This window comes from Dermacentor variabilis, chromosome 10 (genome assembly GCF_050947875.1).
Source record: "Dermacentor variabilis isolate Ectoservices chromosome 10, ASM5094787v1, whole genome shotgun sequence".
In the NCBI taxonomy this organism is placed as follows: Eukaryota; Metazoa; Arthropoda; class Arachnida; order Ixodida; family Ixodidae; genus Dermacentor; species Dermacentor variabilis.
In genome coordinates this window covers 112,147,651-112,160,527 of record NC_134577.1, presented here as the reverse complement: position 1 = coordinate 112,160,527, position 12,877 = coordinate 112,147,651, and the positions used below count along the sequence as shown (strand labels likewise).

Below are 12,877 nucleotides of genomic sequence, written 5' to 3'. Positions count from 1 at the left end.
TTAACGCTATCGAAGCAGTGCAAAATCGTGCTGCTCGCTTCATTCATTCTTCTTATTCATATGATATCAGTGTGTCATCCCTTAAGAATGACTCTGGTCTGCCCACTCTTTCGTCTCGCCGCAGGATCGCCACACTATCACTTTACCACAAGTTTTATCACAGTTCTTTCAGCCATCCACCTTACATCGCTCCCGCCGCTCGCACATCCCCCCGCACGGGCCATCCACTTCAAGTCACCCGACCCCGTTCTGGCACCACTACTTTTTCTGCATCATTTTTTTGCCGCGCAGCTTCAGAATGGAATGGCCTTCCCCACGACATTGTTTCAATCACCTGTCCATCACGTTTTATTCAAAGTGTATCCATATACCTGTCTTGTTAAATACCTGTGGCATTTGTAACATCTCTGTACAACCCACCCCTTATGTAACACCCCCTTGTGGGGTCTTTAAGGAAATAAAGTGAAGTGAAGTGAAGTGAAGTGAAGTCTTGTGGCTCAAAGGGTCGTCGAATTTCTTCGCCATACTTTACGCTATTGAACAAACACTATTGATCTCTCTAACTGGCGACGCGCAAAATGGGCCCACTTAATAATCAAATCGCCCAGAATATCTCAGTTTTATTCTTCTTTCTTTCTTGTTTCTTTATTTTACGGCTGCAAAGCGCCGTTAATCCAACAACACAGAATTACAGTAAATGCCATTTAAAACTTTGCAAAATGTGAGTCCTGGCTACAGTTTGTAGTGCATGGCGATTTGCACAGCGCAAGTGCGGACAAAGGGCGGAGACAAATGACAGAGTCAAGCGACGAGAGAGTTGATTTATTTATCAATTTATTTAGGTATTTAATAATTTTTTGCGCGGGAGTTTATTCACCCTCAATAACCGCGCTTCCTTTTTGGCAGGCGAGGAGTGGAAGAGGGTGCTTTCGACGGTAAATCCGGCCTTCAGCGGCGCCAAGATGAAGCTGATGTCTCAGGGGATGAACAACTGTGGGAACACTCTGGTCGAAGTGATATCGGAGAGGCTGACAGCTGGTCGCGCCACTGTTCACGTCACTAAGCTATCCCAGGCACTCTCTATGGACGTCGTCACCAAGTGTTCTCTCGCCTGGCAGGTGAGAAGCCTTCAATTAAAGAAGAAAAAAGGAAACGAAAAATCAAAACATCAGATATCTCTAGTAATGAAATGTATAAAATGCGCAAGTTGAAAATGCGAGGGAGAGGTATAGGACTATGCACACGAAACCGGCTCAGTGCGTCACTGTTACATTACGTTGTGGTGCTGAAAACCAGGTCATAATTTCAATTACCGTTGCCCTAGTGTGATGGGAGCTGAATGGAAAGCAGGGCCGCTTACGTAGATGGACGTTAAATAACCCCAGATGGTTCAAGTTAACTCTGAGCACATGCATACGACGTCTCTCCTAACCGGTAATTTGCTTTGGCGCCTTAAAGGGCCTCTCACCAGGCCCCATAGCAAATTTTATCCATACGATGGAAGTTTTTACGTGTCCTCTAGACAGCGTTCTGCCACAAAAACTTTTCAAATCGGCTCATTAATAGCCGAGATAGAAATATTTCAGTGCCGCTAACTCATGATTTTAGCAGGCGGGCTCCACTGCCAAGCAAGACGCTCTCTCCACTCGCCCCGTCTAGCCTCCGCAAGCTAAATTCATTTCCTGCCTTGTGCCATATCGGACTCGTTTTTTTTTTTTTTTTTTTTGGCGCTACGCACTCCCACTGACAGCGTCACGCGCGAGCTGCTGTCTCCTTCGCGCAGTGCACGATTTTGCGCGATGTGCTCGAGGACACATGACTAGCAGTATAATTCAGTGCTACACGAATGCTGAGGCAGAACAAGCGGATCGCAGAGCATGATCACGCGCTGCAACACGGTAGAAAATGTCATAGTTTCGGCACCTGCGCATGTGACTGCACGACCGTTGGAACAAGCAGACGAAGCGGAAGTACATTTCTCTTGCTTCTGTGCGAAGTAAAACAGAAAACACGCAGGCATTGCGTTTGTGTGTTTTATTATTTCTCTAAACTCCAATCCGTCAAGTCAAGCAACAGATCACATAAATAACAGGCAGTGCCTTGAATAATTCTCGTAGTCACCACGAGCGACGTCACAGTGCGGACCCAAGTACGCAGGCGCAGCAACGCGAGTACGTCACCGTCCGGCTTGGAGCACAGCGGCCGCGAGGAGAAGGAAAAAACGGCGTTCGGATTGAAATTTCAGGCCTTTCCGCGGCGCGTAGCGATGTAATTCTTTGCAAACACGATCGTTGGTCATTGTATACTCTTCGCTTGTCAGCTCCAAATGGCCCGACCTGATGAGGGGCCCTTCAAATCACACGTAACAAACTTGTTCCCATATCTCAAGTGATTTTGTATATTCTCGAATTTACATTATATTTCGCGCAATAAGCGAAGTTGATAGAATCTTCTGACGGCCTTTTGTATGCAGGAAATGCATTTCTTGGAATTGTCGTCGCCACTGTGCCATGGGGAGTAGCGCGCTCGCAGCGTCATCACTCGTCTTGTGAACCGTCTGCTGTCGAGCGTATTTTTGTTTTCTTGCGCTGCACATGAAGCGCGCAAACGATAAGGAGCGCCCTTAACACTCTGCGCGTTTCTCGTGATGTGTGTGTCTGTTCTATTTCACCTACCTCGCTTCCGGCTTGTCTCCACATCCTCACTTGGAATACACAAACAAACCCTTTGTTTCGCTATAGTGCACTTTAATCTTACTCCGCTTTTTCTCGGTGCCTTACTCCTGTGAGTTATCTCCCTCTCTCTCTCGGAAGCGCTGATGTTTAAAACGAGAAAAATTGAGACCTTGAATTTAGTTTACTCTAAAGCCACGAAGTAAGACTCTCGTTTGCAGAGTAAAATATCCGAAAATGGACAGTTCGAAAAGTAGATTTCTTTAGAATAGCGTTATAATCTCTACAGTTGAGGGGCGAAATTCATCCAGTTTTGCGTTCGTGAGCGCTGTTTGGCATCGGCCAGCCACCCTCGCTAAGAACATGTCCGACGTCACAATTGGCTGAAGTCCGCTCTTACCAACAGCTCTAGATCAGGTAAGGTCAGGTCAGTTTATTTCCTTAAAGACCCCTTTATCAGGATTGTTACATAAGGGGCGGGGTACATCTTGCAACAAAAATTCAACGTGATAACAAACGGGACATTTGAAAAGTGGTAGATACCCTGTATAGACAAATACATACTCGTGACAAATTGTCAGTTAGAAGAAAAAAATTTGTTATTTTGGCCAAAGAGAAGAAACATCGGCAGTAGACAATTCACTTCTGTAACTAGTGGAACATTTGAAAAAAGGTAGATACATTGCATACAATCGAAGACGCACAGCAGATGATGAATTTGTGCAATAAAAGGTAATCGATTTGGCAAAATTAAAGCAACATCAGCAATGAGCACATGGTGATTATTTGTATATGCTACATGGGTGGCGAAGGGCATTCCAATCAGTTGCTGTTCGAGAAAGAAAGAAGCAGAGAAGGTAGTTGTGTGTGAGCGTGGTCTTAAAACTTGGAACGGTTGACGAGTGCGTTGTGAGATGAGCTTGAGAATGTCTTATTTGTATGTACAAACCCCCTAACTCTAATCTCCATTTCAGTTAAGGACCTGACAATTTGCGAATCTGGCGGTTTCAAAAGGTAAAAAAATATTTAGATATTTTAATAAAAAAATCACGCCTGATTCGCACGTTGGCTTGCATCACTCAACGAAAGCAATCTCAATCTCATTTATCAAATGAAGAGAAATTCACGTAAGTTCTAGATACGTGTAGTGTTTTTTCTTCTTTTTAATTTTAATACTTTCTTAAGCCTACGATGCTTGCATAAGTTACGTGAGGACAGTTGAAATACCTGTCAAGGCAGACATCATTTGAAAGAACAACCAAAGTAGTGTAATAATGATTGAGCTGTTTCAATCATGTTCTCAATTATAAAGTTTTTCGTACGCATTTCTACTGAAAAGTTGAAGGACATCGTCACACATTTATATTGAAAAGTTAATTGACATCTTCATAAGCATCTAATTCTGTATTTTTATATTTTAAAATAAGCCTGCAGACAGCAATACCTGCCCTCAAATTTGTCGGTAATTTCACTTCATTTACGTACATGCGACCCCAAAACGCAGCTCGTGTCCAACCACATTTTGAATATAGTAGGCTGGCGCAAAATGACGCTTTGCCATACCGTGCGATAAAGCTGCCTGCCGCGTTCCTCCTGCTAAATTACTATGCATTCAATGCAGATCTGCGAAGAGTTCTAACCGACATCACTTTGTGGAAAAGGGCAAGTGTGACGGCAGCTTGATTTTACGTCAGCCTTCTGCATTTGTCCAGCCAGCGGTGCTTCGTAGCCTCACGTGCGTAATGAAGTGAACTCAATGGCAGTTATATAGGTCTGCAAGGCCATTTTAAAATGTATAAACACGGTGCTAAACTGTTACGACAATTCCTTTCTACCTTAATATATGAACATATGCGTTAAATTGCGTAATTAAGAAGTTAATCGACATAATTTAGTTAGTGAAGCGATTGCCTTTGGTTTTCTTGCATTTCCCCTTAGAAATGTAATTCACCTGCACTAAATTAATTCGAGTACATTTTTGATGCTTATTTAAAAAAGGGTTCGAAGTGAAAATAAGAAAAAAACAAAAACAATATGGTTAACGGCAGAAATTCGTTCCCGAAATGTGTCATTAAATAGTTTGCGATAGGCCATGGAAGAATCTTGTTCTTAATATCAGCTGTAGGCATCTTCTACTTCGTAAATGGAGCGTCATGAAATTGCAAACCTGCTGAAGTGATAATGCGACGGTAACCTTTCATTGTCGACCTTTACAAACAAGAGTGCAGGTTCACTACAAACGAGATCACGCAAACCCCATCATGAAACGCCTCCAGAAAATACTCTTGGAAGTGGACGAACTGGTGTAGCTTTCGCCATGGCCCTCCCCGTTCTTCGTAAGGTCTACGCTTGGATATTTCCGCTGTTGAGCTACTGCAGGCTGTTGCAACTAATCACTGACAGCCACCGCAGGGTCATCAGTGTCCGCGCCGCCGAGTTGGACGACACGACCACTTGAAATTACGGACAGCCACCTGCTGGCTAACGGCTTTCTCGTCCTTGTCGCACGATTCGAGACGACGGCCGCGACGCTCGCCTTCCTTCTTTACGAGCTAGCCCAGCACGCCGAAGAGCATGACAAGAGCTGTTCCATGAGGCGAAGTTCCAGCTAGCGGAGAAGCCTGGCCAGCTCGATTACGACGAAGTGCAGAAGCTGAAGCGAATGGACATTGTGATCAGCGAGTGCCTGCGGCTGGATCTGCCCTCCGCTCGTCCTCTTCACGTCGAGGGTGCGCGACGAGGACATCGCGCTTTCGGGCTACGTCGTTCCTGCGAAAGCGTACGTCATCCCGCCCCCACCTGGCACATTCACCACAATTCTCACGTGTGGCCCGAGGCCGATACGTTCATTCCGGATCGATTTGCCTCAAACGCGGTACGTGGAGAAGAACGAACGGATCCGGCGGCCTACGTGTCGTTCAGCTTGGGACCTCGCGAATACATAGGGCGCCGGTTTGCGTTGCTCGAACTGAAAAAGGTGCTTGCCAAGCTGGTCACAGCGTACGTTTTCAGCGTGTGTAATGAGACCGACGACCCTTTGAAATTAATTGTGCCGGCAGTCACAGTGAATACGGCTTGGAACATAATGCTTCAAGTGACGCGAAGGAACGCCGAAGACGTCCCGCTCTGAGTTGCTCACTAGGCTTTCAAGCAGAAACTGTGTCATATGTGGTGCTATACTGTCTGAAAACGTGTGGACTTCAGGCCGCACGAAGGAACCGTTGCGATAGGGTGGAATACAGAAACACTCGTGTACAGAGTTGTGAGTGCATGTCAAAGACCCTTAGGTGGTAAAAGTTAATCGGAAGCGCTCTACTATGGCATCTCACTTAGCCTGAGATGGCATGCTGCTTGTCTTCAGCTCTGTGAGCAGGCGATTTGGCAGTGCTCCGATAAATCTCCATTAACCACTATCAGGTTAACATTTCTCTTTTTATTTCAATAAAAACAAAACGCAAGCTTGCGCTTTGTGTGTTATGTGACAAGTCTATTCGGTGACGTCTTTCCTTAGTGGTCCGAAAAACCGCAACCAGAACCGAAAAACCTCACTCATAACCTCAAGATTGAGGGAAAAGTTGAAGAAAGAGACACATTTCTTGCATTTCTTGCAACAGCATTTCTTGCAACAGCTGTCTCACCATATTGTGTTTTAGTAGGCGTCGTATTCCGAAGCTGTGTCGTCGTGAACTTTAGCGTACCACATTATGCCGGTGCTTTCGGCAGGTTTGTTCCAAAGAAACGACGAATGGCTCAAGCACAAATGACAGTATTTGTCTTCGCGCAATTTTTACTCTCGCCTTTTACTTAATCCGGAAAACGTGCTCTAGCGAGGAAAAAAAAGAAACTATAAGAAAGCTGTTTGACGTTGATGGAAGAAAGATCACACTTTTGCACAAAAATGCGAGAAAGAGACAGCGCCAGCTGGCGCAACTCTCGCGACTCGCCAGGGCATTTTTCACGATATTGTCTACAGCGGGGTGGAGATTGCTGTATTGTGTCTTGTTGCGTACAACTTTAAAACGCGCAATATAATGACTCCGGTATGAATGCTCAGGTTTTCCAACAGCTCATATGGCCCGACCTACCGCTTTTATCGACGACTAGCCTTTGTTTTGCGCATCCGTCACAAATAACGTGCGTTGACAACATGCACCGGTAGCATACAGCGTTTGAGCACATATTCCGCTGATTCTGGAGTGTTTATTTCCTACGCGGAAGATGTCAAACTAAAGGTGCACGACTCATCAAAAGCGACATACGGCACCGTATAGTATAAGTGCCCCTCTACAGTTTCCTTACTTTTAAAACAAAAGGAAGTGATTCGTTGCGCTCTGAAACTGAGCAAAACACGGCAGCAACAAAAAGTGGTACAAAACTCCACGCGACCTTCTCCGAGCGAGTGGTGTCAATTGGGAACGAGAGGCGCGCGCAGACAGAAACATGTGTTGCGTGACTGACGCCACGCGGTGGCGGCGGCGGTGGGTGTGGCGGCGGTCGATTGCGAAGCGAGAGAGACGGCGACGGAGGATGCTCTCCCAGGGGCGCATTTACATTCGCATGCCCACCCCGGATGAATGGATGGATGGATGTTATGAGCGTCCCCTTTGGGCTGCGCCATCAACTCTTGCTATTATACTGCTTAATGGCCAACCTAGGTTCAACAATAAAAAAAAACACACACAATGAACTCCAAACCAAATTTTCTGATCCGTATTGTGAACTGTGCTTTTGTACGTCTCAGTTTTTTGTAGTTTCTCTACTTTTCTTCCACCAATCCTCCAATCGCCTCTTACTAATCCCTATTGCGGACATGTTTACATTTCCACTGCTCTCGCTGAACCCAAGGCCTTCAAGGAGGCCAGTGGTGCCTAAATCGACCACTGGGTTCACATTCTAATAAAACATGCTCCATAGTTTTCCCAGCTTTACCGCAGCAAACACATGCTTCTTCTCCTTTCTTATATCTCGCTTTATAGGTGCGTGTTCTAAGGCATCCCGATCTCACATCGAAAAGTAATGAGCTTCCCTTTGAGTTCTCATAAGTTGTTTCTCTCCTGATTTCGTTTCTTCCTCTTATGTATGTACTCATGGCAGGTTTATTTTCCATTCTCGCCACCCATGAGATTATTTCAGCCTCTCGACTTTCCCCTTGACATTCTTTGTTGCTGTGTTGCCCACCCTACAGGCCACATACTTGTTGGTAAGCTTCTTAGTTCTATTCCTCCACTGTGGATCAAAGTTTTTCCTGACACATACCTCAAGACTCTCCCCGCCCATTTACTTTCTTCCAGATTCCTCAGTCGCTCTTCATACTCAATTTTACTGCGAGCTTCCGTCACTTCAAAACTAGTCCAGTCCATATCACCCCGCACAGATTCGTTTGTAATCTTCCCGTGAGCGCCCAATGCGAAGCGAGCCACTGATCTTTGGTTCCCATCGAGTTCTGATTGTACCCCCGATTTAAAGGAAACAACAGCATTTCCAAAAGTAATTCCTGGAAACATTACACCTTCCCACATACCTCGGAGCACCTCGTACCTATTGCATCTCCATAGAGCTCTGTGCTTCATTACTGCTGCATTTCTCTTCCCCTTCACAGTTATTTTTTTTACTGTGTTTCCATATATCTATTGCCTTCGTGTACCCATATACCCAGGTACTTATATTCTGTTACCCGAGGTATTTCCTGGCCCAGTATCGCCACTGTCTGTTCACTGTTTTCACTGAATACCATAACTGATTTTGTAAACCGAAATTTCAAACCTAAATGTTTGCCTTCTGTCCACAGATATTAGCAAGACGTTGCGAATCACTTTGCTTGTTAGCTAGCAACACAATGTCATCAGCATAAAACAGACCTGGGAGGAAGGAAAGAAGGAAAATGTGGAGGAGGGAAGGCAGGAAGGTTGACCAGTTTAGCTTAACCGGTTTGCTACCCTACACATGGGAGGGGGATGGGAGGCGATGAAAGATGGGGAAGGGAGAGAGAGAGAGCCCATAGCACAGCACACACACATCGTCCGTTAGAGTCCATCAATCTGGCATGGTACGTGATATCACTGTCACAGCCGCTTGTCCAATCCCGTCTCTTTCAAAAACCGAAGTAGTCCCTTCGTCGCCTTCACCTGCGATGTCTTCTGTCGGCGGCATGTGAAAATCCTGTCAAGGGACAATGGTCTAGTGTCAAGATTCGCTAGAACGGATGCCAGGGACTATAGCTGAACATTATATTCAGGACAGTCGCGCAGAATGTTTTCGAGCGTCTCCTCGCAAAGACAGGCATTGCAGAGAGCGTTGTCGGCCATTCCAATGCGGAATGAGTAAGATTTCGTGAAAGCCGCCCCTAGCCGTAAGCGATAAAGCAGAGTCGCCTCTCTTCGGCGGAGTCCAGTTGGCATATAGAGATGCATCAAAGAGGGCAGGTGGTATTGACGGTCGCTCAGGTTGGCCTGTCTGTTTGGTGAGCACCATAGAGAGAGCGTTATCTCCTGTGCAAGCACTCGAAGTCTGCTAGCTGCGTCGGATCATGAAAGCGGTATGGCCTCTTCTTGTGCGTCTTCAAGAGCTGCCCGAGCGGCATTATCGGCGTCTTCGTTTCTAGTGACGCCGCAGTGACTTGGCAGCCACTGAAACGTCACGTGGTGTCCTTTCTCCTGTGATGTATGGAATATCGAATACGAGCTGCTCGAATGGCCCGCGACGCAGAGCTGACAGTACAGATTGTAGGGCTGGCTTTGAGTCGCTGAAGATTGACCATTGTCGAGGTGGCTCCCGATTGACGAAACGAAGTGCAGCGCAAAGAGCAGCTAGTTCAGCAGATGTCGATGTTGTTGGGTGGTCAGTCCTAAAACTGATGGTAATAGATTTTGCTGGCACAACCACAGCGCCGGACGAACACTGGATGTTTGTGGAACCATCAGTATAAATGTGTTCACTGTCCGCGTACCTCTCGTGCAGAAGAAGCAGAGACAGTTGTTTCAGCACAGGCGACGACAGTTCAGACTTTTTCCCGATTCCTGGTACACTGGGATGGACTGTGGGGCTGATAAGACACCAAGGGGGAATTGATGGTTTAGATGCAGCGGTGAAGCCCGAGCGAAGTTTGTCGTTGTATTTGATGATAGTTTTAGAGAATGGTGATTGGTGCCTGTCTGAAGGCAGTGCTGCAGAGTGGTGATAAGAGGCACGTGCAAAATTTCTGATGTGCGTTCTCAGGGCTTACGCCGTAATGTGAGTTCGCATTGGATGGTCCCGAGCAGTCGCAACGGTCGCCTCTGTTGACGTGCAAACCAAGGCAGACTCTGAGTGCTTGAGCTTGTGTCTTGCAGGTGTTGTTCAGTATAGGTCGACTATATCCTAAAGAAACGAGAAAGAGAGCTCTGTAGAGTTTAAGCATTGTGTCCACTGACATCCCCAACGTCTTTGCTGTCAAGTATTTAAACAACTGCGAAGTTGCTGTCAGGCGCCGTTTCATGTAGGCCACGTGCGGGCTCCAACAGAGGTCTCGGGCAATAATTACGCCAAGCAGTCGGTGGGTTCGGACATAGGAAATGGTCCGCCCATTGATTGAGATGACATAAGGCGTCATCGGTTTGCGAGTAAATGCTACTAGTGCGCATTTTTCTGGGGATATGCTGAGACCCAGTTTACACAAGTAGTTCGCTGTCAAAGTGGCCGCTCTTTGAAGTCGCGCACGTATCTGAGGACGTATGGCTGCCGAAGTCCAGACGCAGATGTCGTCAGCGTATATTGAAATTTTGATGGTAGTTGGCATGTATTCAGCAAGTCCGACAAGGGCGAGGTTGAATAGCATCGGGCTGAGAGCACCGCCTTGAGGAACACCCCTGCTGGTATAGCGTCGCTTAGTTGCGCCATCGTCAGTTAACACACAGAATGAATGATCTTGCAGATAGATAACTTGCAATCCACAAAAAACTCGACCACCTAGGCCAACTGTCGCAAGAGCGTTGAGAATGGCCTCATTTAATACGTTATCGTATGCCCCTTTCACATCTATGAATAAGGCTGCAGATAAACGCTTACGGGACCTTTCGTGCTGGACATATGAAACGAGATCAACTACATTGTCGATGGAAGAGCGGTCACGCCAGAAACCAGCCATGGAAATCGGATAAATCTTGTAGTGTTCAAGGCACCATTCCAGGCGGCCAAGGATTATCGGTTTCATTATCTTTCCTACACAGCTGGCCAGCGCTATTGGGCGGTAAGAGTTGAGTTCTAATGGGGATTTGCCCTGTTTAAGAGTGGCACCAGGCGGCTTACTTTCCATTCATCAAGAGCATTTCCCTCCTGTCATGAGAAGTTGTAAAGGCTCAACAATTCTATCCGTGCGGACTGTCCGAGATAGCACATAGCCCGGTATGATATACCATCTGGACCCAGAGATGATGAGCGCCTGCAGAGAGCTAGTGCCGCTTCGAGCTCCTCCATTGTAAAAGGAAGGTCCATGCGGCAATTACGGGAATGGGGGACGTCAACTCGGGCTGGAGGATCTGGACGAATCGCTTGGTCTGTGATCCGCGCACAAAAGGCTTCTGCGACATCGATGTATCGCCGCCCTTGGAAAAGCACTAGCGCCTTGAATGGAAAACGCCGTTCCGGAAGGCAACCCAGACCTTGCACCGTTTTCCATATGTGAGACAGTGACTTGCGGGGGTCGAGTGTCTGGCAAAGCGTCGCCCAACGTTCCGACGCTAATCTATCCATACGACGCTGAATCTTCTTTTGCATCCTCCTGGCTACCCTAAGGTCATGGATTGATTTTGTACGCTGATATCGACGTTCCGCCCGGCGACGAAGCGCTCGAAGTCGCTCTAATTCTATGTCGAAGTCATTTCGCGTGGAAGACATCATCATCATGCGAGTGGTGTTTTGCATCGTAATTTTAATCGTTTGCTCTAACCCAGAGGGCAGGCCCTCGCGGCAGGCATCTTCCATCTCAGATTTGAAGTTGGCCCATTGAATCTTCCGAGTGGTATTCTGTGGGCCTGATCTAGACGACAAGCCTTTGATGTTCAGACAGGTGGGAAGGTGGTCACTCCCATGTGTCTCAATGTCTGGAAACCCCTTCACACATCTGGCGAGAGAGTTGGAGACGAAAGCAAGGTCGAGGCAGCTGCCGTATGTCACGCCTCGGAGAAAGGTGGGGCTACCGTCGTTCAGGAGAGTAAGGCGATAGTTGTGGGCGATGCTTGCTAATCTTCATCCTCTTGCATTTGTCCTTGTACTTCCCTATGCTGGATGGTGTGTATTGAAATTTCCTATGATGACCCATGGGGCGGGACAAGCACTCAAGATATCCGCAAATCTTTTGGTATCGAAATTGCTGGAAGGCGATATATGCACGCCTATGAGAGTAAACAAGAGTTTGTTCTTTTTAACTGTGATGCATATATATTGATTGTCGTCGTGGGGCGCAATTGGTTGCAAAACATAGGTGAGTTCACGACGAACAAAAACGACGATTTTGCTGCATGCACCATTTGTTGATGACATGATAAATTCGTATCCTGACAGTCTTATTGGTTTCGACAAGTTGGGCTCACAAATGACGATGAGTGGAAACACATTGGTGTACACAAACTGACGCAAATCTGAAATTCGTGATTTTAGCCCTCTGGCGTTCCACTGGATGACGGACGCTGCCTGGACTTCTTTCCGGAAGGATGGGGTATTGGTAGCCAGGAAACAGACCTGGAAGCTGCTGCTCTACTACTGTACGCGCCTGTTTGTGTGAGAGATTAAAGACGATATTACTTCTTTCTAACGCCCTCTCCCTCCTCACCGTGTACATCACAAACAGCAGTGAGGATAAAGGGCACCCGTGCCTCAGTCCTTTGTTGATATGAACTTTCTCCTCGCTCCTCATCCCTTCCCATTCAACGCAAACAGTATTTTCTAGGTAAATCTCTCAAAAGGTGCAGACAATCGTCACCTAAACATTTCGCTTCCAGAATACCCCGGAAAATGTTGCGGTCTACGCAATCATAGGCTCCTGTAATGTCTATAAAGGCCACATATAACGGTCTGCTTTCTAGCTTTGATATTTCAATACACTGAGTAAGAACAAATAAGTTATCATCCAGACGCCTACCTATTCTGAAGCCATTCAGAAGTTCCCCCAAAATGTCATTATTCTCTGCCCATGCTTAAAGCTTTAATTTGATTGCCTGCATTGCTGGCCT

At 46.7% G+C, this 12,877-nt stretch overlaps 1 pseudogene; it reads left to right on the top strand.

Moving 5' to 3' along the window:
- Positions 1-697: 697 nt before the first annotated feature.
- LOC142559378 (cytochrome P450 3A19-like) lies at positions 698-5,802 on the top strand (annotated as a pseudogene).
- Positions 5,803-12,877: the final 7,075 nt, after the last annotated feature.